The sequence below is a fragment of the Amia ocellicauda genome, unplaced genomic scaffold, assembly GCF_036373705.1.
Source record: "Amia ocellicauda isolate fAmiCal2 unplaced genomic scaffold, fAmiCal2.hap1 HAP1_SCAFFOLD_34, whole genome shotgun sequence".
NCBI lineage: Eukaryota > Metazoa > Chordata > Actinopteri > Amiiformes > Amiidae > Amia > Amia ocellicauda.
Window position 1 is genome coordinate 811,839 of NW_027102909.1, and position 9,349 is coordinate 821,187.

At 40.0% G+C, this 9,349-nt stretch overlaps 1 non-coding gene across 1 annotated transcript; it reads left to right on the top strand.

Annotated features, from left to right (window-relative positions):
• Window positions 1-1,079: 1,079 nt before the first annotated feature.
• Window positions 1,080-1,194, top strand: LOC136732142 (U5 spliceosomal RNA). Its single transcript, XR_010809780.1, has one exon. It is a non-coding gene; the product is annotated as a U5 spliceosomal RNA (small nuclear RNA).
• Window positions 1,195-9,349: the final 8,155 nt, after the last annotated feature.

Below are 9,349 nucleotides of genomic sequence, written 5' to 3' on the forward strand. Positions count from 1 at the left end.
ACAATTGGTAACACACTATGCCGTGAAGGACTGAAATCCTGCAGCGCCCGCAAGGTCCCCCTGCTCAAGAAAGCACATGTACAGACCCGTCTGAAGTTTGCCAATGAACATCTGAATGATTCAGAGGAGAACTGGGTGAAAGTGGTCTCAGATGAGACCAAAATCAAGCTCTTTGCCATCAACTCAACTCGCCGTGTTTGGAGGAGGAGGAATGACCCCAAGAACACCATTCCCACCATCAAACATGGAGGTGGAAACATTATGCTTTGGGGCTGTTTTTCTGCTAAGGGGACAGGACAACTGCACCGCATCAAAGGGACGATGGACGGGGCCATGTACTGTCAAATCATGGGTGAGAACTTCCTTCCCTAAGCCAGGGCATTGAAAATGGGTCAAATACTTATTTCCCTCATTAACATGCAAATCAATTTATAACTTTTTTGAAATGCATTTTTCTGGATTTTCTTGTTGTTATTCTGTCTCTCACTGCTAAAATACACCTACCATTAAAATTATAGACTGATCATTTCTTTGTCAGTGGGCAAACGTACAAAATCAGCAGGGGATCAATTACTTTTTTCCCCCACTGTACATACATATATATGGAAAAGAAACATTACAAGTATAAATCACAATAAGATGTAATAAAGTACAGATAAACAAAGTGTAATAAAATGTGATCTGTTTGAAAATGCAGGGACGTCACTGGAAAAGATGATGTCTGGATGGCAGCATATGTTGCTCCAAAATGTGTACATCTCTTCTGCAAAAATGGTGCCCTCACAGATGTGCGAGTTACATGACAGACAGACAGACAGACACTCACACACACTGTCACACCCACACACACACTTTCACAGAGAGACATATACACACACACACACACACACACACACACTTTCACACAGAGACAGGCACACACACACACACACACACACACACACATACATACATACATATGGAAAAGAAACAATACTTTTATAAATCACAATAAGATGTAATAAAGTACAGAAAAACTAAATGTAAGAAAATGTGATCTTTAATACACACAAATATGTATGGCTGGTCGGATGCGTCTTGGACTCGGGTTCCTCTTCATTACGTATAACGCTTTTGCCTTTTGCTAAAGCTTTCCGTGGAGGGGATCGTGGGTGAGTTTGTACCATTCTTGGGGGGCTCTGCCTTGTTGGGGCGGAGCTGTGATCCAGGTGAACAGCAGATCGGGCATAGGTGGGCATGTGGGCAGAGGAGTAGGAAGGCCGGTCAAGCAAATAAGCTTGCTAAGGTACGCAGCAGCAGCAAGCAGCCCCCCCATCCAGCCAGCCAGCCAGTCTGGCTGGCAGTGACTGAGTGGTTGACAGACGGCAAGCAACGGAATGTACGTGCTCTGTGATGTCATAGCAGTCAGCTGAGAGAGGCTCGTGATGTCATCGCTGAGCTGGCTGGCTGGCTGGCTCTGTGTGTGTGTGTGTCTGTGTCTGTCTGTTTTTCTGTTTGTCAGTCTGTCTGTCTGTCTGTCTCTCTCTCTCTCTCTCTCTCTCTCTCTCTCTCTCTCCCTCTCAATTCAATTCATTTGTATTGTCAAAGCAATTGGACATACATACATACATACATACATATATGTAGCGTAAGGTACACTTATACATTTCAATTAAAGAAGTGAATTCATAGTATCACCTTATCACGAATCCTGGAGTCTTGTAGAACTCAATTTCTGTAATAATTGGACGCAGACACCAATTCCAAAGATATAAATTGTCAAATTTATTTAAAAACAAAGACTAAATGTAGCACTACACTAATTATACAAAAGGGAAAAACTAATTAAAATTCAACTCTAGATCAACAAATCAAAGACAAATCACTTCCGTGACCAAATCAAAGACCATGGGATCCCATAGGATAACACACAAATCGTTAAACAAAAAAGGTTATAAACACATTGACTACAATACCGGTTAGTAATTCTAGGAATCACTAAGAAACAGTTGAAAGTGCTAAATTGCAGTTTCAGAAGATGAAAAAAAACTGTAACTGATGGGATATGTAGTACTTTATACTCGAGTGGTCTATGCGATTACACCCTGTTGGTGTTATTAAGAACGCCAAGTACCAGAATGCAGAGCGGGACTGTTTTTTGTGCCGTGACTTGTCGGGGGAAAAACGCGCAGAAAAAACGGACGAGAAGGTGAAGGTAGTATGGCGGTGATGCACGCGTTGGTGAAGTGGGAAAGCGGGGTCGACAAAGACTCTTACAGCGTGATTCCCACTGCTTGCTTTCGCAATTTTGATTTATTCAGCATTGCTGATGATGACGAAGAGACGACTCGAAACTTCAGAGCAGAGTGGAGAGACACGAACAAACCTCCAAAAGGTGGATGGCCTGTCCATGAAGCGCAGATCATTATGACTTGTAACAATGTTTATTTAAAAAAAAAACATTAAAGTCTTTACATGCTATTTGATATATACAATCACAGTATATTTGAAATGAATGTTTAAGTTATTAATGTGTTGTACTTCTAACATACTCTTATAACATGGTAGGTGGTGGTGAGGGCGCTAAAAACTCGTCATACTTGACTGGCATTTGTAAGAACGATTTATTGTGTGTTGTGCTTTACAATAAAATCCCCCAAATCACAAAATAAATTAAACCAGATATAATTTAACTTCAGTTTTGATTCAGTGTTGGCTGTTCATCTTAATTTGTATGGTCAAAGCACAGTATTTTTATGACAAATAAATATAATCCCCAAATATCTGTGGACATAATGCAGGGTTTTATTTATTTTATTTTTATTTTAGGAAAAGAAGGCGAACTAAGAAGAAAACTTAATGACCTAACAAAAATGCCCTGTCCTAAAATGAAGAGAGTACCTAAACCAAACAAAAAACTTCAAATTTCAGATGATAGTGACCTTGATGAACCACAGTTACCGGTGAGATAATTACTGCAAATATTAAATAAATGTATTGCAGGATTGTTTTTTTTTTAATCATATTCATATATATATATATATATTTTCATTTTAAACTCTTTTCCTCTCTGAATACAGCACAAAATAAGAAAGAAAACCGATGGAGCTTCAAGAATTAGATCCCGTCATATTCTACAGACATTTAAAGAGTCCAGTGAAGTTGAGCTACAGCAAAAAGTTAAGCAGCTCGAAAAGGAAAACACAAGACTTAAAAATGAAAACCAATGTCTTCGAAACCGTATGGTTGATGGTAAGTTTTTTTATTTATAGCAAATAATTCCTTACCTTGATAAATGTTATTCTTCAGTAATTTAGATTCCAGAGTAATGTATTATAGTTGATCATACTGAAGTAATCTAGAACCACAATACAGACTCTTAATGTGCACTGTCTAATAGTTTAATAATACTGATTATTAAATAAAGTTTTTCAACATAACTTCATAATCCTACATTAATGACTATATGCATTACATTAGACCTGGTAATTCTTGTATTTTATCTTTTTTATTTTTTTCGTAGCTAATGTTAATGACCCACAAAAAGGTCAGTTTGCCAATAACATAGAGCAAGTCTCTCAAGTATAATTGCAGGCATTGATGGTTTTGTTTTCACTTTGCATTAAATATATTACTAGAAATGATTATCATTTAATACTAAGGTTTTTTTTCTCCAGAGATTCCAGACCTTTTGGACAATCTGAAAAAAATTGTAACAAAAGCCACATTTATCAGCAATGAAGACAAAAGTGTGTCACCATCAAGTGGTTCTGACAGCCCCACAGCAAATTGTTCTGAATCTGACAAAGAATCACCAAAACAGGTATAACACTCTTGGTCTACAATATTACAAAGACAAGGTAAAAATATATATATTGAAAACAAATATTGGTTGTAAACAATCTAATGATGCTACATTATCAGTTATATTCATAGTTATAGTTGATAATAAGAATGTAATTGAATTATGGGTGTCACAGATTCACTGACTTTATTATGTCTGTAAATTAATAAACTTAGAATTGAGACATACTGTGGTCTTTAATAACACATTTCTGTAACAAAATCACAGCCTTACTGATAATGTATTCCACTTAACATAATATAAGAATAGTTTGGGGATAAACTTGTTTTTTATTTACCATTGTCTTTTAGGTGGAAATATTCCCAGGCACTGGAGTTTACATTGACAAACTGTCCTGGATCCTTGCAGAGAGGTGCAGCACGAATACGTCATATGCAAGAACCCTGACGGTTGCTGTCTTTGACTTTCCAACATTACTAAAGAGCAATCTTCGTGGTGGTGGCAGCAAGAGAGATCCAACTTCGGAGACATTAAGATCCTCATTGATGTTATTGAGGATCATATACAGCTGCCTTCGGAAGGACACGACGTGTTTCAGTTGCGGGGCTTTGCAGCCCAGCCGGACCCTCTTAATGCCGGACATCAGCTGCCCGAGCCGGTGCGGATGAACGGAGGGACGTTAGACAGCGTTACCTTCCGGGCAGGAGCAGCGAGCGGCAACACCGGGGTGAAAGTGTCGTCTAACACTGTGCCATTAGCCACTAGCTGATTGAGCAGATCAGTGGTTTTTAAGAAGATAACAATGGCAGCAGACTTGATATTTTCACACCCTGCTACCTCCCCAACCGCTAACACACACTGCTCTAGGGGGCAGAACTGCACCGGAGCGATCTTGACTCCATGGCGTCGGGTCAGTTTTTCAAAAGACGCATTCAGGGGGTCCGACCCCCCGACCCGGGAAGAACTACCGGTACTCCCCCCTCCCCTCCCCTGTTCCCCCACAATAAGAAAAGCACTGAAAACAGAAGACAAAATAAACAAACTGAAAAAAGTAAAGCAACAAAAAAACGCAGCCAAAGGACAGAGCTCTCAGCAGCATTCCCGCTCACTGCAGACCCCTCCCACACACTCCCAGCTGAGAGAGAGAGAGAGAGAGAGAGAGAGAGAGAGAGAGAGTTAGTGTCTGTCTCTCTCTCTCTCTCTGTAGATGCATCATAGGGAACATATGTAACAATCTCTCTTTTTGTTTACCAAAAATGAGAATGAACGTATTTCAAGTGGGTGTTGCCTTGGTTGGAAACGTTTTAAGATTATTTATGAAGTGTAAAGTGGATTAGTCTCAGTTCTCCGTAGTTTTCAATGTATGTGCCATTCAGTAGCGTTCATGTTACAGATGTGCCCTATGCAGTGGTAGGGTCAATAAAATGTCAGTAAAACTTTATTTTAGCAATTATGGAGGGGAAGAACTGCAAATAGAGGGTCCCCACTAATTATCTAACTTACCAACAACGTTTCAAATTAGGTCTTGCGAAGCTGCCAAATAATGCTGTATAATCGTATGTGTCTTCATACACCGGCTGCTATAGTCTGATAGCTTTGATTATATATATATATTTTCTCGTGAACCACAAATGCTATTTGCTTGATTTTTACAGAGTATGTTATAAATACCATTGTTATGAAGCCTGACAAATTGTATGCTGTAATTATGAATATTTTCAAATCATTTGTTTGTTTTTCCTAACATGTTACAAATGTTCCCTATGTGAAAGATGCATTATATCTTAATAACGTCTAAACAATTAAAGATATACAGATTATTATTTTCGGTAAAGTTATAACACATTGCTATTAACTATGTGTGTCAGTAAAAGTTTAAAAAATCCTAACAATTTTTTATTGATCCTGCAAAATAAGTGTTTAGGGAACATTTGTAACATAGTTAGGGTTAGCCACTGGGTAAGGGTTACATCTTCAGCAGTAAGTTTATTCATGTTAATTATTCTCATCAATGTTAAAGAACAATAAGTTCTATTATGTGTGTCGATAAAATGCTGATATTCCATAACGTTTGCTTGTGTATTCTGCAAAACACATATTTAGGGAACATTTGTAACATTAGGGTTACGATTTGCCATAGACGCGGAATGAGTTTGATTGTGATGTTAAATGGGGTTTAAAGACGCAGTCGCCTCGGTGCTGATTACTATTGCTGTGTTTCTCCACTTCTACTCCATGCTTGGGAACGCCCACATCCAGTGACGTCAAAACCGGTGGAAAAGCGGGCCGGTTCAAAAAAGATCAGCTGGATCCCAGGCCGAGCAGCAGCTCCGGCTCCAGCACCGGCACCATGTTGCTGGAAAAGCGCTAAGTGAGCTCACAGTGAGCTCAGTGTAATGTCTGCTCTGGTGAGCTCACAGTGTGACCTAGTCGTGAGTTCACGTCTTCACTGGGTAGTCCTTGACAACTTAATTGACTCAATTCTTGGGCTTAATTGGTCAAAATGACCATTGGTTGAAGGTACTCAGGGACTGATGTGTAGAGAGACTTATTAAACCTGCAGGATTGTGGTTTTCCCAGAACAGAATTAACCAGTGTAGCGTTATGTTGGGTGTATTCTGATAAGAGCAGTTTAGCTCTGAGCTGAAGCACTGATCTAAAGAAGACCTCTCCCCCCCAAATTTATCAGATTTCCTTAACTCATCAGCATGTGAACTGGTTTACATCAAAGTGACAGTCTTGGGAGGATGGCACCGAGAATGGGCCAAATAGCTTGGAATCCCTGCTGTGAGATGTCTGGGGAAGGGGGCCTGTAGGAAATAAAAACTCTTTGAAATGGACGAGAGCCGAAATCCCGACACAGAGCTACGAACCCGTGCCAACCGGCATTTCCAAAAGATGGCATGGATTGACATCAGTCATAAATCAAGCCCCCCTTAATCGTTTGACTTAATGACTTAAATGACTTAATCGTTTCTCCAGATAGGCAGGAATTGTTTCTGTTAACGAGCGATTGACACTAGGTAAATGACGACCGTGGGATCGCATCTTCCTAGTGCACATCAAAGACGGACATCTGCTTTGGATCCATCACCTCTTCACGGGAGGACAGATCATAAAACGGACCCGGACCTGTATCTTCTGATTGGATGAACGGCCATAAGATGTTACGTCATTTTCCTATAAAGCTGCACTCATGTTGGTAAACATTAAGTTCTCACTGAAGGAATTATTCCTGACGTGGGGCTTCCGAGCGGCTCGATTAATGTTCTATTTGCTTTATCTCCATGATTTCTCCACTTATTTCCCACACGGTTCTACACCATATAATCACAGTTTAAACGATATTAAATCAAATCGCAGCCAATCAGCTTTTCTTCATTTTGAAATCATTTAATGAGAGCATTACATTTATTTTGGTAAGACTAAATTAGAATGCATATTTCCTGTAACCAACTAAACACATTTATACATTTTGCTACAAGTAAGACTTTAAAAATAGATCATGTAGTACTGTATACCCGCTGCTACAGCCATCACTGTGATTCTCTCTCCGTCACAAAAGAGGCACGTCATCAGGGGCCCAGTTGATAAGGACAGTACAGGAACCTAAAACATGCACTGCAGCAGTCACATGATTCACAGCAAAAAAAATGTTACAATACAGCTTCATGTGAAACCCTCAAAACCCAGGACAGAAGACTGGTGAATAATCATGTACTGGCACTAGGAAACACATGAAAACAAAAAACAATAAGCTCGTACCTTATCCATATTAAGATCTCTTTGTAGTGGCCTTACATAGATCATGGCAGAGCCAATGTGGATTTCTGGGTCCCTTCAATATTTCATGAGTACCCCTCATCAGGGCAAGGAATAACATCCAAGATCCTGAAATCTTCATGAGTTCAAATCCAGCCCCTCACTCAGTTTAGGATACGATTCCAAGAACTGATTTCTGAATCCTTCACAACTGCGCTCACATCCTGACATGAAATACAACTCAAATGTGAATCTAATGAACATCTTACTCAGTAATAGACAACCTTGGATTCACAATAGGTTTCTATTCTTTTCATTTGTATAGCATGTGCACGTAGAACAAGCGAATGGATCACAAACGGGCAAATATTCCCGATCTGAATTCCACACATTTCATTAGGAGAGGCATCTGAAAGGATTTGGGGAGCTTTCAAATTGTAATAGTTGATGATATTTCAGTAGCACAGGACAGTGCTTTAATAAAACGTCTAAAATATCCAAGGTACATATAACATTACATGTCACTCATATAGCTGTCTTGTTTTCCCAATGTTTCTTGTGCTGTGCAGTATATGTACAACTAAATAACACTTTATAAGATCTGTCTTCTAGTTGTTTTACGGTGCTGCTCCGGTTGCGCTGCGGGTTAAACGCCCAGAGCATCAGAGCGGCGGCGTCGGAGCAGCACTGGGCCCCCAAACAGCGCGGATCGAAACCTACATAGAGCCAAACATTTTAACCTTTTGACTTGTCCATTATAACCTCAATTAAATCATTAATATCATATATAACTCTTTTAATAATCATTATTGTAATCATCGCTTCACTGCACCGGCTCTTTTCATGCTGTATTACAGCAGTGCTCTGTTCACACAATCTCTCTCTCTCTCTCTCAATTCAATTCAATTCAATTCAAGGGTGCTTTATTAGCATGACAAACAGTTTCGTAGTGTTGCCAAAGCAGTTAATATTATATACATAAATTGAAAAATAATAAAAGGTAAGAAAAATAATGTATAAATAAAATCTTAATAGACATGTACATTTACTTTATTTATACTTAACAAGTTTACAGCTGGTGCTCCTGTATGTTTTCACAGTGAGCCCCTCAGGCTGTGGCAGGCGGCTACATATTGGGCGGCCAGGGGGGCAGTGTGTCCCTCCCCCAGGAGGATAGCTATTTGTTTTTCATGTATCAATTCAGAAAATGATTTTACAATATTTATGAATTTATTAAAGAATGTGTCCCTTATTTTGGCATATTTATTGCAGTGGAGGAGGAAGTGCATCTCTGTCTGGACCTCTCCTGTCTCGCAGTGACCGCAGCGCCGCTCCTCTCTGGGCAGCCAGCTCTGCCTGTGTCGGCCTGTCTCTATGGCCAGGCTGTGGTCACTGAGCCTGTACTTGGTCAGGATGCGTCTCTGCTTCGTATCTCTGACAGTGAAGAGATACTCTGTCAGGGTGTTTTCTCTGTTTAGGGCCCGATAGCAATCCAGTTTACTTTGGGAATTTGGTTTCATTGTTCCAATGTTCCAGATAGGAGGTTTTGATTATCTTTATGATTTGGTTGACTCTAATTGGGGGCAGGTAAGCAGTGCTGACCTGAAGCTGGTCTCTGTTCGCAGTATTAGCGGGGGTCAGTGCCGTGAGCTTCAGGGCCAGCTGACTCAGGGGACTCTTTTCAGGGCTGAACTCTTGGGTTTGGAGGACCTTGTACTGCAGTGAGTCTGACTCACTTTTCTTCAGGTGCACCAGAATTGCAGTGCTCTTTTCTTTATATTAATGAGAGTTGGGTAGCGGCCT